Raw genomic sequence first — 15,963 nt, 5'->3', positions numbered from 1 at the left:
TTTCCATTTCCCGACTTTTTCAGGGCGTCTGTGAGCGGACCGTCCATCTCAGCATAGTTTTTCATAAAGCGCCGGTACCAGCCCGCAGTTCCCAGGAAACTACGCAATTCTCGAACAGATCGCGGCTCGGGAATGCGCAAAATGGCCGACACACGATCCGGATCCATCTTCAGCGCTCCTCCTCCCACTATAAATCCCAGGTATTTAATGTTTTTATAGCAAAAATTAGATTTGCTCAGCCCTATCGTTAAATTTGCTTCTCGTAGACGCTCGGCAACCTGTCGCAGAATCTTCACGTGCGTTTGGAAGTCCTCAGCTATAATCAGCAAGTCGTCGAGATAGGCATAGACGTTTGAACGCATCTCAACCGGAATCACCTTATCGACCAGTCTACATAGGCGTTGTGCGGCGTTGCAGAGGCCAAAGGGCATCATACGGAACTGGTACAGAGGCCGTCCCGGCACCGTGAACGCCGTATATGGTCGACTCTGCTCGTCCAGCTCGATTTGCCAAAAAGCGAATTTTAAGTCGACGCTGGAGATATATATCGTCTGATCGAGACGCGACAAAATCCCCTCGATGCTAGGAAGTGGGTAAGCGTCCTTGATGGTTACTTTGTTGAGCTTTCGGGCATCGAGGCAGAAACGATTTTTGCCCGGCCTTCGCACCACGGTGGTACGGCTGCTCCACGGACTATCACTGTACTCGATGACTCCCAAAGCCATCATTTTGTCCACCTCACCACACACCACTTCCTGCATCGCTGGCGACATCGGGTAATGTCGATCCTTCACAGGCTCGGCCTTCTCCACCAACTGAATTTTGTGAGTCTCTCTCGACGTCCTCCCCAGGCCTACGGCTTCGAAAGTCAGAAACTCTGCCTTCACCTGATCCAATGCTGCCCTTTGCTCCTCTGACAACTCCCATTCTTCCTGCACTATCTCCTTCTCCGGGCCTTCCACATAGTGAGCGACTTGATCAGCCAGCACTTCTTCCACTAATCTGTGAGATGCCCCTACTGGACCTTCTCCCATCACCTCAGGAGCCAATGAGAATACCCGCCAAAAGTCTACCCCCAAGTAAATTTCCTGTTCTAAGAAAGGGCATACGAAAAACGTTAATCTTTTTACCTCTCCCTTGTATTTCACCGGTAATTCTACTCGACCAACGATTGCGCTACCTCATTCGCTACCTTCACTATAGAAGAATATCGACGAGCCTCCACGCCCAGCTTCTCCAGGAATTCCTGACCATTACACCCTAGCATGCTGTGTGTAGCGCCTGAATCCAACAGGCCTCGCACGGACTCGCCCATTATAGAGATTTCTGCGAAAACTCTCGGGTCTTTCTTGCACAAACGCTTTACTGAAGCAATTACCTTCCTCCTCATAGCTCGCCTTTGCTTAAAACGGGATCTCGCCTTTCTCACCCGCACCGACAGTGCTCGCATACCATCCACTCGTAGTTCAGAAAATATTCTATTTCTGGTTTATAAATAATTTCTTAAGCGCTCTTCATATGATAAGTTCCTTAACCTAGCATGCAATTTACGTCTATCTAATTCATTTTTATTTTCTTCTACTTTCTCTGCGCAGGCCCCTTCTGTGAGCGTGATTCGCCTGCTTGGATCGCACCCCTCTTCACGTTTCCCGCGCAATTCGGACAGGTTGGACAATATGCATCGGGCTTTCCACACCGGTAGCAGAAAATTCGCCTCTCCGATGCCATACAGTCCCTAAAGCCATGATCGGTCTGCCCGCAGTTCCAGCAAATCAACTTCTGTGGAACACGCTGTGTCACTTGCGCTTCCTCAATGACCTCTGCCTCTTCATCGCCAATCGACCGATCCTGCGCGACCTCGCTGACGTTCGCATTCGGCCCGCGACCATAGTTTGTGGCTTTGGGTGCTCCTCGCCACGAAGATCGAGCCTTCCTCTTCAGATGTGCCTCTATTTCCACGCACTCATCCCGCAGTTGGTCTAAGGAATAAACCCGTAAGCCGTAGACGAAACTCGCTATCTCATCTGTGAGTGCCTTTTTGACGATTTTTACCATCTCCTTTTCAGGTGGTGGCATCTCCAACCTCGACGCGAGCTTTCTCATGACATGGAAAAAGTCTTCCACACTCTCGTTTGACCGCTGCATTCTTTCTCGCAGTTCTCTCATGCGGTCGAACTCGGACGCCGTGCCTCGGAAACGAGCAATTAAGTCGCCCCTTAGTTCGTGCCAAACACCACCGCCATGATCACGGATGTACTGCCAGTACCATTCCCGCGCGTTTCCTGTAACCAGGTGATGAAATCCCTTTAGAACTTCATCCCACGGACAGCGGCATTGGGCTTGTAGGAATTCAATTCGGAACACAAAATCCTCGACTGTCATTTTGTTGCTGTCTCCGTCGAACGTCACGTCCCATTTTTCGACTCGGCCCCACCGTGGCCAAGGTCTATAACCCGGGGGATTTGGATGCGGATCTTCTCGAGGAATACCACCAGCTCTCCTACCCTCGCCACGACCCTGACCCGAGTGTCTGAGTGCTATCGGGTTTCGCCAATTTCGCGCTTGATGCCCACCCCGTTGATGCTGCTCACTGGATGCGGTCGGTCCTACTCCTGAAGACGGTTCCGGACCAATACCACCTCGGCCCGAGCGAGCCAAAAATGGTTTTGGTGGCGGAATCGGCGCATCAGTCGTGCTAGACGGCTTCCTTTTCGGGATTGCTCCTCGATACTCCTGCTCGTGGTGAACCTCCTCCCGCTGCGGTTCCTTCTGCTGCTGCAGCTGTCTAACCGGCTGGAGTACCTCGTTGAGTTGGTGCATCATCTCGATAAACCCCTTACGCAACTCCTCCTGCAACACCCGACTAATCGAGTCAGTGTTCGCTGCCCTGTGTGTCGCATGAGCCTGAGCCAACGATACGTTGACTGCTGATGCCAGTTCGGAAGCAAGCGTGGGTGTAGGATCGGACATTGGCCATTCTGACCTGGCCTGGACCGGTGTTCTTGGCAACCCACCCACAGCTCCAAGTTCCTCCCGATCTTGATCAAACATCGCCCCTGACACTTCTCCTATCTGGTCCACTGTTTTGTTTACGCGTGATCGCGTATGATACTGTCGACTACCCCCTTCTTGTGGCATCTGCACCGAGCAACACCAATATTACAAAAAAAAAAGGGAAACTCCTAAACTAAGATAATATATATAAATAAAGAAATAAATACCCAAAGAAATAACTAGTAAGAATAAATAACACCACGCTTCTGACCAATAAATACTCCGATAAATAAATAAACAAATACCGATATAAATATTGCGCCAACTAGCGCCGTTAACGAGATATATGCAATTAAATATTTGAATAAATAAATAATAACATACATGTATATTCGATCGACACCTAAGACACTCAAACTTCAAACACATTCAACACAACACAAAACCTAACAAAAAAAATTCCTAACAGTTCTTCTTCTTCTTACCAGATTCATTAAGAGGGGGACACGTGACTAGCCGGGACCAGTAACCGCTCCAGTTTCTGCGCTCCACTTGACAGTCGCCCTACGGATATCCTACAATTACGAACACCACCTTTGTGTGGCCTGTCATCTACTCTAGTCATCGCTCTAAGCGATGGCCGATAAACGAGAAGCCTCACGGTGCATGAGCTCACTTTGCTTGTGATTTGTTCCTGTCATCCATCATACCGATCTGCCATGACAACAGGTTGTCTTTACGACTCCCGGGCCACCTACTCCTCACCACCTCTCGGCAGACAGACAACAGGTTCAAAAACACGAAAGCGGCTTTGTTTTAAACAAACAGGTGCGAAACTACAATGAACATTTACCTACATGACTTACTCTAACTTATTCCAATATCACATTCCATCACAGATTTATTCGATATCACAGTCCACCAGGCAATGTGTCCGTCGCAAACTCCCTGTCCATTTTTTTGTTGAACGGCAGTGACTTACGTTCACTTGCGACATCGAATAGCGACAAAATGTTCAACTGTAATTCGTAAGTCCCTATCACATATTTTATATATCCGTTAACTGCCTCCGTCTATCCATCCCTAGCATCAATCACCCCGCGCCATTAAGGACCAGCTTTACGCTCACCTTAAGCCTGCAGCAGCGACTTCTGCCGGGACAGCTAAACTGCACTTCGCGAGCTGTCGTCTTCTCCACTAAATTTATTTTTATTTTTTCATTCCCCGCATCTGCCTTTACCAGCCCGAGTGACATTTCTTGTAATACCACCCGAACCTGCGTCAGTCCAGATGCATGCGAATTCGAAATAATAATTGGGCGCCATTTGTTACACTTGGCTTGTTTCCCAGAGGGCAATGCCGGCTAGCTGTCGACCCCAGGGCTGGGTAGTTTCCCTTGCCCGCCAAATGTAGACAAAAAAGGAGACATACTACTTCTCGGGACATCAAAACTAACAACAACCTAACAACAACAAAGAAAATCATAAACAGACGGCTATCAAGTGGGTGAAGCTTGGGTGTTATCACTTCGCGCGCCCGCCCTACCTGTGACCAAACACAACGTTCATTTTGGCCACCCTCTGCTGGAACGGTAACGGCTGGCCTAATCCATGGCTTACGCCACGCGTCCTCCCTCTATTTTAAATTTAATGCATCATGCTTCAATATATATCCAAGCTTTAATAATCGTAAATTGACAATTTCATCTTTCTCATTAATAAATAGCTATACTCAAAATTATCACTAACCACTAAGAAACACCAAAACGTTCGACACAAAGGCAAACAAGGAAATAACTGCTGAAATTTCGTTCAACCAACAGGGATACCCTCACCCATACGTAATGGAATATGTGTAGATGAGTGGATCCAGTTTTACGGGAGTTAATTTAACTCGGGCCCCTACGGAGACTTAACCTACCAAGAGCTCTTGTTAAGGGTCCCCGGGACATAAACAATAAACAATATTTTTCCACAAATCGCTCGACCAAATACGGTGGACTGATGGGACCCCCGCGTCACCCACTAAGGGTTAATCTTCTGGCACTGAACAGCTGATCGCAGATTTAGGTTCGTGAAAGGTGTTGGTGTTTTTACATATTTTTTTTTCAGTGGCCAAGATTTTTTGTTAAACGGTTTAAGCTAATACTAATTACCAAATAAAGGACAACACACGGAACAAAATAACATTTAATGTGGAACGGTGTTTGGAGTGCGGATTATGTTTTTTTTCTTTAAGTTCAAACGACGTGGGCGATCGCTGGCCGTGGCCGGTCAGCCCTAAATTTATATAGGTCCGTGTATACGTGTGCGCGTGTGTGTGTGTGTGAATAGGGTTTCGGGGTTGTTACTTGGTGAATGAGACCAAACGTGTGGCACGCACTGGAAGGCGATGCAACGATCGTGCGGTGTGGCTAGAATCGCCCTGGCAGCTAAATCGTTCTCTTTCACCCTCCCCCATCACACGTCCCGCGCTAGAGCGAGAGCAAGAGCTCAGGGAACGCCGACAACGCCACGGGGAGTCGGCGGACCAGTACATCCAGGAGATGTTGGTGTTAAGGTCGAGATTGCTGAATCCGTTCTCGGATTATGATCTAATAAAGATCATAAAGATCAATATTAGGGATGCAATTTCGAGGGTGATTTATCCAATGCAGATACCAAATCTACAGAAGCTGCGAGAAGAGTGTGCGGACGCCGAGAAACTGCTGGCGACGCGATGGACAAGGAGCGGTCCAGACCATGGGGGTAGTAGGCGCAGGGAAGATCACAAAGTACATGAATTGGATGCGAACACTCACGACCCGGAGGAACAGACCGAGGCATTGGATGCTGTCCATAGGACAAGGGAATCCGGAGGCGACCGCACCCAGCTGAAGTGCTGGCATTGCGCTCAGCCGGGTCACACCTATTTTGAGTGTGAGTCGGCCGTGCGTAACCTGTTCTGCTACAAGTGCGGGCTGGCCGGGGTCATCCTCCCTAAATGCCCTAAATGTCGGCCGGGAAACGCGAAAAGGAGCACGACACAATTGGAGGAGTCGAGTTCCACGTCGCCGCGAAGCAGCCAATAGATAGGCCCCCCAACGTTAAATTAGATACCCCTAAGGAAAGAAGTAGCAATAAGAATATTTACACTACCATATATAAGGTTAACCAAGCGGTATTACCCGAAGCTAGATGGTCCGAGCGCAAGCCGATAAAGGAAAGACAGCGGCAGTACGAACAGGCCAGGAATCGGATAATGGGGGACGAAGTCGATGAGAGTATCCGAACGGGAGCAGTCAGAGCACAGCGGGCTCGGGACAGGTTTCAGGGGCGCAAGAGGAGGCGGCTCCAGGTGTGTGCTGCAGTCCACTCGGCAATTCGTCAGGATGACAGGCCATTCGCACGAGTGAAATTGGGCCCGAGGACGCTGATGGGACTACTGGATACAGGGGCATCGGTGAGCATTCTGGGGAAAGGCGGCCTGGAACTGATAGGAGAATTGGAGCTGAAACTTCAAGACATAAAGAAATTCTCAGTACAAACAGCGGGCGGCACTCCTCATAAAATACTGGGACATGTGTCGACGGTAATGACGTATGGAGGCCAGAAGCAGACTATGGAGTTGTTCCTGTGTCCCTCGCTGAAACAACCGCTGTACCTAGGGGTCGATTTCTGGCGGAAGTTTGGTCTGGCTCCGCATATAGTAGACTTAGAACGACACAAGGAATTAGCCGAAATTGATGCTGAGGTGCTGACTAGGAGTAGACCAACGGAACCGCACGAGTTGACGCACACGCAGCAGACACGTCTGGACCAGGTGAAGAACAACTTCAGGGCATTCGACACACATGGTTTGGGAAGAACGACGCTCGAAAGGCACGAAATTCAATTAATCGAGGGAGCCGTACCCGTAAAGGAGCGATTCTACCCGATATCTCCCGCGGTGCAAGAGCTGTTGTTTGCCGAGGTGGACGAAATGTTGCGTCTCGGAGTCATCGAAACCAGCGAGAGCCCGTGGAGCAACCGCGTGACGCTGGTACGGAAGCCGGGAAAAAACCGATTGTGTCTGGATGCGCGGAAACTAAACAAATTACCCGTAAAGGATGCTTACCCGCTGCAGAGCATCGAGTCAATTCTGAGCCGCGTAGAGGATACGGTGTACATCAGCAGCATCGATTTAAAGCACGCATTTTGGCAGATAGAGCTGGAGCCTGAAAGTCGGCCGTACACAGCATTCACGGTGCCGGGCAGACCACTCTATCAATTTAAATCGATGCCCTTCGGGTTGTGCAATGCAGCCCAACGGCTGTGTCGGTTGATGGATCGAGTAATTCCACAACGACTCTGAAGCCATGTCTTTGTATACTTAGACGATCTACTAGGTATTTCCCGGAGGTTTGAGGAGCATATACACCTGTTAGAGGAAGTGGCCAAGTGTCTCAAGGAGGCAAACTTGACAATTGGAAGAAAAAAATCGAAATTCGGCTATAAATATTTAAAGTATTTAGGTTACATCGTAGGCGACGGCGCACTTAGGACAGATCCGGAGAAAGTACAGGCGATCACCCAAATACCAATGCCAAGGAACGTGAGACAAATCCGGAGATTTTTGGGGACAGCTGGCTGGTATCGGCGAAATTTCTCGGCACTCTCGGCTCCTCTGACAGACTGTCTGAAAGGAAAAGGGCAATTTAAGCTGACGGAGGAGGCAGGAAAATCGTTCGAGGAGCTCAAAAAAGCACTTACCAGCGCCCCCAGCGCTACATCACCCAGACTTTAAGAAGCACTTCTTCATCCAGTGTGATGCGAGTCACGTGGGGATTGGAGCAGTTCTCTTCCAGAGGGATGATGAAGGAGCAGAGCACCCGATCGCATTCTTTTCGGCGAAGCTAAGAGGGGCACAGCTCAACTATAGCGTACCAGAGAAGGAGTGTCTGGCGGCGGTAAGAGCCATAGAGAAGTTCCGTGCATACGTAGAACTGATGCCATTCACGGTGATAACAGGTCACGCGAGTTTGCAGTGGCTCATGCGATTCAAAGCACTGGATGGGAGGCTAGCCAGGTGGTCGTTTGCTCTCCAGGCTTATGACTTCGAAATCGAGCATCGCAAAGGAAAGGAAAATATCGTCGCGATATGCTGTCACGTCCCTTTGACGTTGACGCTATCGACTTCCTGGAGTTCGACACCACAGCCTTCGAGGATGAAGAATACCGAAGAAAAATCGAGTCGGTCCAGAGCGATGAGGATGAGTTCCCAGACCTGAAGGTGGACTGCTGTTTAAGCGCACACAATTTGGCCGGCCGGAATTAGAGGAGTTTTCGTGGAAGCTATGGATCCTGGAAGCCCTGACGAGCACACTGATCCAACAGGCTCACGACAGCGTTGTGGCAATGCATGGAGGAATCGCGAGGACACTGGGACGGCTGGGACAGTTCTATTATTGGCCCCGGATGACCGTGCAGGTGAAGGCATATGTGGCTGATTGTGACACCTGCAAAGAAACAAACCATTCAACACAGGTTCACCGTCCACTCATGGGGGCCGAAACCAGAACCGAGAGGACGATTCAAAAACTGTACCTGGATTTCCTGGGTCCATATCCGAGGACTCGAAGTGGCAATGTAGTCATACTAATAGTCCTCGATCACATGTCCAGATATGTCTGGTTGATGGCTTTGCCTAAGGCGACGTCTTCGGCCGTGATCCGATTCTTGCACGCCGAGGTCTCGCGCAGTTTGGCGTGCCTGAAATAGTGCATACCGATAATGGAAAGCAGCTAAATTCTCTCAATTCCTGGATAGGAGAAGCATAACGCACCTGAAGTCGGGGAACTATGCACCGCAGGCGAACGCGGCCGAACGAGTGAACCAGACTGTACTGGCAGCAATAAGGACATACGCTAGTGAGGATCACACGCGCTGGGACGAGAAGCTGACGGAGATCCAGTTTGTGGCTAGGAGCGTTATACACACGGGTATCGGGACGTCGCCATACTTTGTGTTGTTTGGGCAGCACATGTTTACTCGCGACCGAGATTATAAATTGGCACGCAGACTGGGCGCCGTAAATGATGCACAAATGTCCCCCTTGGCGAGGAGTGACAAGATGGAAATAGTCCGAAATGAGGTCCGAGGAAACTCTCATGAAGCCTACAACAGAGCGAAGAACAGGTATAATCGAAAAGCTCGAAAAATTAGGTACTCACCGGGTCAGGAGATATACAAGCGGAATTTCGTGTTGAGCAAATTTAAAGACAACATCAACGCGAAGTTCAGCCCAAAATACGTCAAGTGCCGAGTGATCCGGAGTATGGGCAACAGTCTGTACGAGCTGGAGACGTTGCAAGGCTCACGTATTGGGGTGTTTCACGCAAAGGATCTGAAGCAGTAGCCCAGGCATCTCAGTCGATGGAGCCAGAGACTCTCAATCTCAGGGTGTGGGCGATGGCCTACGTTTGGGGCCCCTTAATTGAAAAAGCCCGCCTGCTTGGCACTCCCGTTTCGGCGGAGTAATCCTGGAAACGGTAGTGTGGTGTTATGGGCGGTTTTGGAGAGAGCCGATAGGTATCAGGGCTGGAGAAGAAAGAGACAGCGGCATCTATAGTGGAACCTAGGAAGCAGTGGCAGAGTTGCGTGGGAGAAAAGGAAACGGGGCGAGGAAGAAAAAAAGGGAGGTTTTCCGGTGGAGAATAGTGGAGGCCGCAAAATTGGTGATCGTGGAGATGACGATCCCACCAAGACATCAGCGGCAGGCATCAACATCAGCGGAAGCGGCGGACATCGGCAGCAGCAGCCCGGTACTGGCCAGGCCGAAAACCTGGTGCGAGAACCGTCAGCGGAGCACCGGCACCAAGGAATCCAGCGGAACACCGACTGGAGACACGTTTGTGTTTTTTTTGTTAGTATTTTTTTGTTAGTATTTGTTTCCTTTTTATAAACCTAGATTATTAATTAATAATGTTCAAGAAGATAAATAAGAAAATATAATGGATATAAAATGAAAATTTGAAAAGAGTCATGAGTGAATAGAAAACGGTAGTTGGGTGGGACGAGAGCGAGAAGAAGAGCGGGACCCTGAATATGAAAAGGGAGCGAACTCAAAAGGTGGCGCTCATTGAAGGGTGTGACCCTGCTAGGGATAACGAAACCAACTATCCCCGCTGACGAAAGTGCCAAAGTGTTACACTTGGCTTGTTTCCCAGAGGGCAATGCCGGCTAGCTGTCGACCCCAGGGCTGGGTAGTTCCCCTTGCCCGCCAAATGTAGACAAAAAAGGAAACATACTACTTCTCGGGACATCAAAACTAACAACAACCTAACAACAACAAAGAAAATCATAAACAGACGGCTATCAAGTGGGTGAAGCTTGGGTGTTATCACTTCGCGCGCCCGCCCTACCTGTGACCAAACACAACGTTCATTTTGGCCACCCTCTGCTGGAACGGTAACGGCTGGCCTAATCCATGGCTTACGCCACGCGTCCTCCCTCTATTTTAAATTTAATGCATCATGCTTCAATATATATCCAAGCTTTAATAATCGTAAATTGACAATTTCATCTTTCTCATTAATAAATAGCTATACTCAAAATTATCACTAACCACTAAGAAACACCAAAACGTTCGACACAAAGGCAAACAAGGAAATAACTGCTGAAATTTCGTTCAACCAACAGAGATACCCTCACCCATACGTAATGGAATATGTGTAGATGAGTGGATCCAGTTTTACGGGAGTTAATTTAACTCGGGCCCCTACGGAGACTTAACCTACCAAGAGCTCTTGTTAAGGGTCCCCGGGACATAAACAATAAACAATATTTTTCCACAAATCGCTCGACCAAATACGGTGGACTGATGGGACCCCCGCGTCACCCACTAAGGGTTAATCTTCTGGCACTGAACAGCTGATCGCAGATTTAGGTTCGTGAAAGGTGTTGGTGTTTTTACATATTTTTTTTTCAGTGGCCAAGATTTTTTGTTAAACGGTTTAAGCTAATACTAATTACCAAATAAAGGACAACACACGGAACAAAATAACATTTAATGTGGAACGGTGTTTGGAGTGCGGATTATGTTTTTTTTCTTTAAGTTCAAACGACGTGGGCGATCGCTGGCCGTGGCCGGTCAGCCCTAAATTTATATAGGTCCGTGTATACGTGTGCGCGTGTGTGTGTGTGTGAATAGGGTTTCGGGGTTGTTACTTGGTGAATGAGACCAAACGTGTGGCACGCACTGGAAGGCGATGCAACGATCGTGCGGTGTGGCTAGAATCGCCCTGGCAGCTAAATCGTTCTCTTTCACCCTCCCCCTTCACACGTCCCGCGCTACTTGGCTCACACACGCGCAACTGGAACGAACTCACTCAGGTTCCGTTGGGCAGTCTTCTTCTCTGCAGTCGACTTTCTCGAACTCCAGTGTCCCTCTCCAGGAAACCTTCTGGCCCGGTTCTGGTGGCTATATTCCTTGCCGGCTGTTTGTAAAATTTTCTGCATTAGAACCTATTTTATCGCCCGCCTTTTCTGTACTCACTTCAAACTTTCTGTTTTATGCACAAAATTTCCAATTTCCCCAGTGACGGCTCCAGCTCCCCCCGATGTCCTCATACACCATCGAGCCTCCCTGGACTTCCGCTAGATGGCGCGTCGCCCTCAGCCCTGGCCACCTATCGTTCAGGTGGGACTGGAACACCACCACGAGTATGTCGTCAGTCCCAGGAGGGACAACATACGCGTGGGCATGCCCACCGGATTCCGGAACACTATTGAGCACACGCCGGCGTGCCCTGCATTCTTCTGCCGCGCCAAACGTAGGCCACACCCACACCTCACTACATTCTCAGGTCTTTGGCGTGGTACACTCCTATGGGACGGCCGTTAAGGTCCTCCAGAGCATACGCGTTCTCTCCTACTGGCTTCACTACCCGGCATCGGATGAATTTGCGCGCGAACTTGGCATTAAAGCCTTTTTCGAAGTCACTAAGGACAAAATTTCGGCGGAATACCTCTTGTCCCGGCCTCGCGTAAAACACCCGAGCTCGCTGGTTGTATCTTACCCTACTACGCTCGTATGCCTGATGTAAACTAGCGCGAATCCTCTCTTGGATGAGTTGTCGCTTGTCCTGACCCTCCAGCAGCGATATGTCATGCTCGCCGATTGACCGCAGTCGCTTTGCCAGCTTGTAGCATGACCATGAAGAACCTGGATGGTCGCTTAGCTCGTTGGTCCCTTCAACTGCAGGCCTTCGATTTCGGCATAGAACACCGGAAAGGAGCGGACAATGTAGTGGCAGATACATTGTCACGCAGTATTGAAGAGCTGGAAGTGGATCCGAGTAGTATCCTGGGTTTTGAAACGGTGGAGTTTGAATCTGGAGAATATCAGGAGTTAAGGAAGGAAATAACAGAGAACCAAGACCGCTTACCTGATCTCCAGATTGTTGACGGCATGATATTCAAGCGCATGCGCTTTGAACGATTGGATGATCAACTGGAGGGCGCCGTCTGGAAATTGTGGGTTCCGAGTTCGCTGACGGCCGCGTTGATAGACAAAGCACATTCGGAAGAGAAGACAGCGCACGGAGGAATCGCGAAAACCTTGCACTTATTGCGTAGGCAGTTTTACTGGCCGAACATGGCGATAGAGGTGCGGGATTATATCCGACGGTGCACCGTGTGCAAGGAGTCGAAAGCGCCGAATTATCGGATGCAGGTCGGGATGGGGCAAGAAGGGGTCACTGAGCGCCCGTTCCAAAAACTTTATATTGATTTTTTGGGCAAATATCCGCGGTCAAAGAACGGTCAGGCGTGGATATTTATTGTAGTTGACCAGTTCTCTAAGTTCACATTCCTAAAGACCATGACCAAGGCCACAGCAAAGGAAGTTGTAAGATTCCTCGTTCACGAGGTGTTTTACAAGTTTGGAGTGCCGGAGATGATTCACTCGGACAATGGGGCTCAGTTCGTCTCGAAAACTTTTAAGGAGATGACCGATGCATTCGGAGTCACTCATATGAGGACGCCAGTGTATTCTCCGCAGAGTAACGCAGCCGAACGCGTGAATCGCACAGTACTCAGCGCGATTCGGGCGTATCTGGAAGACGATCACCGGGACTGGGATGTGCATCTGCCGGAGATAGAACTGGCTATTAGGAACTCGGTTCACGAGGCGACAGGCGTAACACCATGAGACTGGCGTGGTCAGTTATGACTGTAAACGGCATAAGCTCTACGTACGGACGGAGAAAAACGCTATGGGCCTCTCGTTCTGCTCGTCATCCCTTTGGAAGAGTACGGCTCCTACTCCATAATGTGAGGCGTCGCACTGTACGTAGAAGTGCCGCTTGAAATCCGCGTGTACCAGGACTGGTGCCGAGGTGAGTGCAGCTTTTAGCTCCCCCATGGCTCGTTTTGCCTCCTCCGTCAATTTAACCTTTCCATTTCCCGACTTTTTCAGGGCGTCTGTGAGCGGACCGTCCATCTCAGCATAGTTTTTCATAAAGCGCCGGTACCAGCCCGCAGTTCCCAGGAAACTACGCAATTCTCGAACAGATCGCGGCTCGGGAATGCGCAAAATGGCCGACACACGATCCGGATCCATCTTCAGCGCTCCTCCTCCCACTATAAATCCCAGGTATTTAATGTTTTTATAGCAAAAATTAGATTTGCTCAGCCCTATCGTTAAATTTGCTTCTCGTAGACGCTCGGCAACCTGTCGCAGAATATTCACGTGCGTTTGGAAGTCCTCAGCTATAATCAGCAAGTCGTCGAGATAGGCATAGACGTTTGAACGCATCTCAACCGGAATCACCTTATCGACCAGTCTACATAGGCGTTGTGCGGCGTTGCAGAGGCCAAAGGGCATCATACGGAACTGGTACAGAGGCCGTCCCGGCACCGTGAACGCCGTATATGGTCGACTCTGCTCGTCCAGCTCGATTTGCCAAAAAGCGAATTTTAAGTCGACGCTGGAGATATATATCGTCTGATCGAGACGCGACAAAATCCCCTCGATGCTAGGAAGTGGGTAAGCGTCCTTGATGGTTACTTTGTTGAGCTTTCGGGCATCGAGGCAGAAACGATTTTTGCCCGGCCTTCGCACCACGGTGGTACGGCTGCTCCACGGACTATCACTGTACTCGATGACTCCCAAAGCCATCATTTTGTCCACCTCACCACACACCACTTCCTGCATCGCTGGCGACATCGGGTAATGTCGATCCTTCACAGGCTCGGCCTTCTCCACCAACTGAATTTTGTGAGTCTCTCTCGACGTCATCCCCAGGCCTACGGCTTCGAAAGTCAGAAACTCTGCCTTCACCTGATCCAATGCTGCCCTTTGCTCCTCTGACAACTCCCATTCTTCCTGCACTATCTCCTTCTCCGGGCCTTCCACATAGTGAGCGACTTGATCAGCCAGCACTTCTTCCACTAATCTGTGAGATGCCCCTACTGGACCTTCTCCCATCACCTCAGGAGCCAATGAGAATACCCGCCAAAAGTCTACCCCCAAGTAAATTTCCTGTTCTAAGAAAGGGCATACGAAAAACGTTAATCTTTTTACCTCTCCCTTGTATTTCACCGGTAATTCTACTCGACCAACGATTGCGCGATCTTCCCCATTCGCTACCTTCACTATAGAAGAATATCGACGAGCCTCCACGCCCAGCTTCTCCAGGAATTCCTGACCATTACACCCTAGCATGCTGTGTGTAGCGCCTGAATCCAACAGGCCTCGCACGGACTCGCCCATTATAGAGATTTCTGCGAAAACTCTCGGGTCTTTCTTGCACAAACGCTTTACTGAAGCAATTACCTGCCTCCTCATAGCTCGCCTTTGCTTAAAACGGGATCTCGCCTTTCTCACCCGCACCGACAGTGCTCGCATACCATCCACTCGTAGTTCAGAAAATATTCTATTTCTGGTTTCTAAATAATTTCTTAAGCGCTCTTCATATGATAAGTTCCTTAACCTAGCATGCAATTTACGTCTATCTAATTCATTTTTATTTTCTTCTACTTTCTCTGCGCAGGCCCCTTCTGTGAGCGTGATTCGCCTGCTTGGATCGCACCCCTCTTCACGTTTCCCGCGCAATTCGGACAGGTTGGACAATATGCATCGGGCTTTCCACACCGGTAGCAGAAAATTCGCCTCTCCGATGCCATACAGTCCCTAAAGCCATGATCGGTCTGCCCGCAGTTCCAGCAAATCAACTTCTGTGGAACACGCTGTGTCACTTGCGCTTCCTCAATGACCTCTGCCTCTTCATCGCCAATCGACCGATCCTGCGCGACCTCGCTGACGTTCGCATTCGGCCCGCGACCATAGTTTGTGGCTTTGGGTGCTCCTCGCCACGAAGATCGAGCCTTCCTCTTCAGATGTGCCTCTATTTCCACGCACTCATCCCGCAGTTGGTCTAAGGAATAAACCCGTAAGCCGTAGACGAAACTCGCTATCTCATGACATGGAAAAAGTCTTCCACACTCTCGTTTGACCGCTGCATTCTTTCTCGCAGTTCTCTCATGCGGTCGAACTCGGACGCCGTGCCTCGGAAACGAGCAATTAAGTCGCCCCTTAGTTCGTGCCAAACACCACCGCCATGATCACGGATGTACTGCCAGTACCATTCCCGCGCGTTTCCTGTAACCAGGTGATGAAATCCCTTTAGAACTTCATCCCACGGACAGCGGCATTGGGCTTGTAGGAATTCAATTCGGAACACAAAATCCTCGACTGTCATTTTGTTGCTGTCTCCGTCGAACGTCACGTCCCATTTTTCGACTCGGCCCCACCGTGGCCAAGGTCTATAACCCGGGGGATTTGGATGCGGATCTTCTCGAGGAATACCACCAGCTCTCCTACCCTCGCCACGACCCTGACCCGAGTGTCTGAGTGCTATCGGGTTTCGCCAATTTCGCGCTTGATGCCCACCCCGTTGATGCTGCTCACTGGATGCGGTCGGTCCTACTCCTGAAGACGGTTCCGGAC

General features: G+C 49.8%; 1 long non-coding RNA gene across 1 annotated transcript; it reads left to right on the top strand.

Moving 5' to 3' along the window:
- Positions 1-14,455: 14,455 nt before the first annotated feature.
- Positions 14,456-14,682, top strand: LOC117191986. Its single transcript, XR_004474134.1, has 2 exons — positions 14,456-14,487; positions 14,616-14,682. It is a non-coding gene; the product is annotated as an uncharacterized LOC117191986 (long non-coding RNA).
- Positions 14,683-15,963: the final 1,281 nt, after the last annotated feature.

The sequence above is a fragment of the Drosophila miranda genome (genome assembly GCF_003369915.1).
Source record: "Drosophila miranda strain MSH22 chromosome Y unlocalized genomic scaffold, D.miranda_PacBio2.1 Contig_Y1_pilon, whole genome shotgun sequence".
NCBI classification, from domain to species: Eukaryota; Metazoa; Arthropoda; class Insecta; order Diptera; family Drosophilidae; genus Drosophila; species Drosophila miranda.
This window is presented reverse-complemented; position numbering and strand designations above follow the sequence as displayed.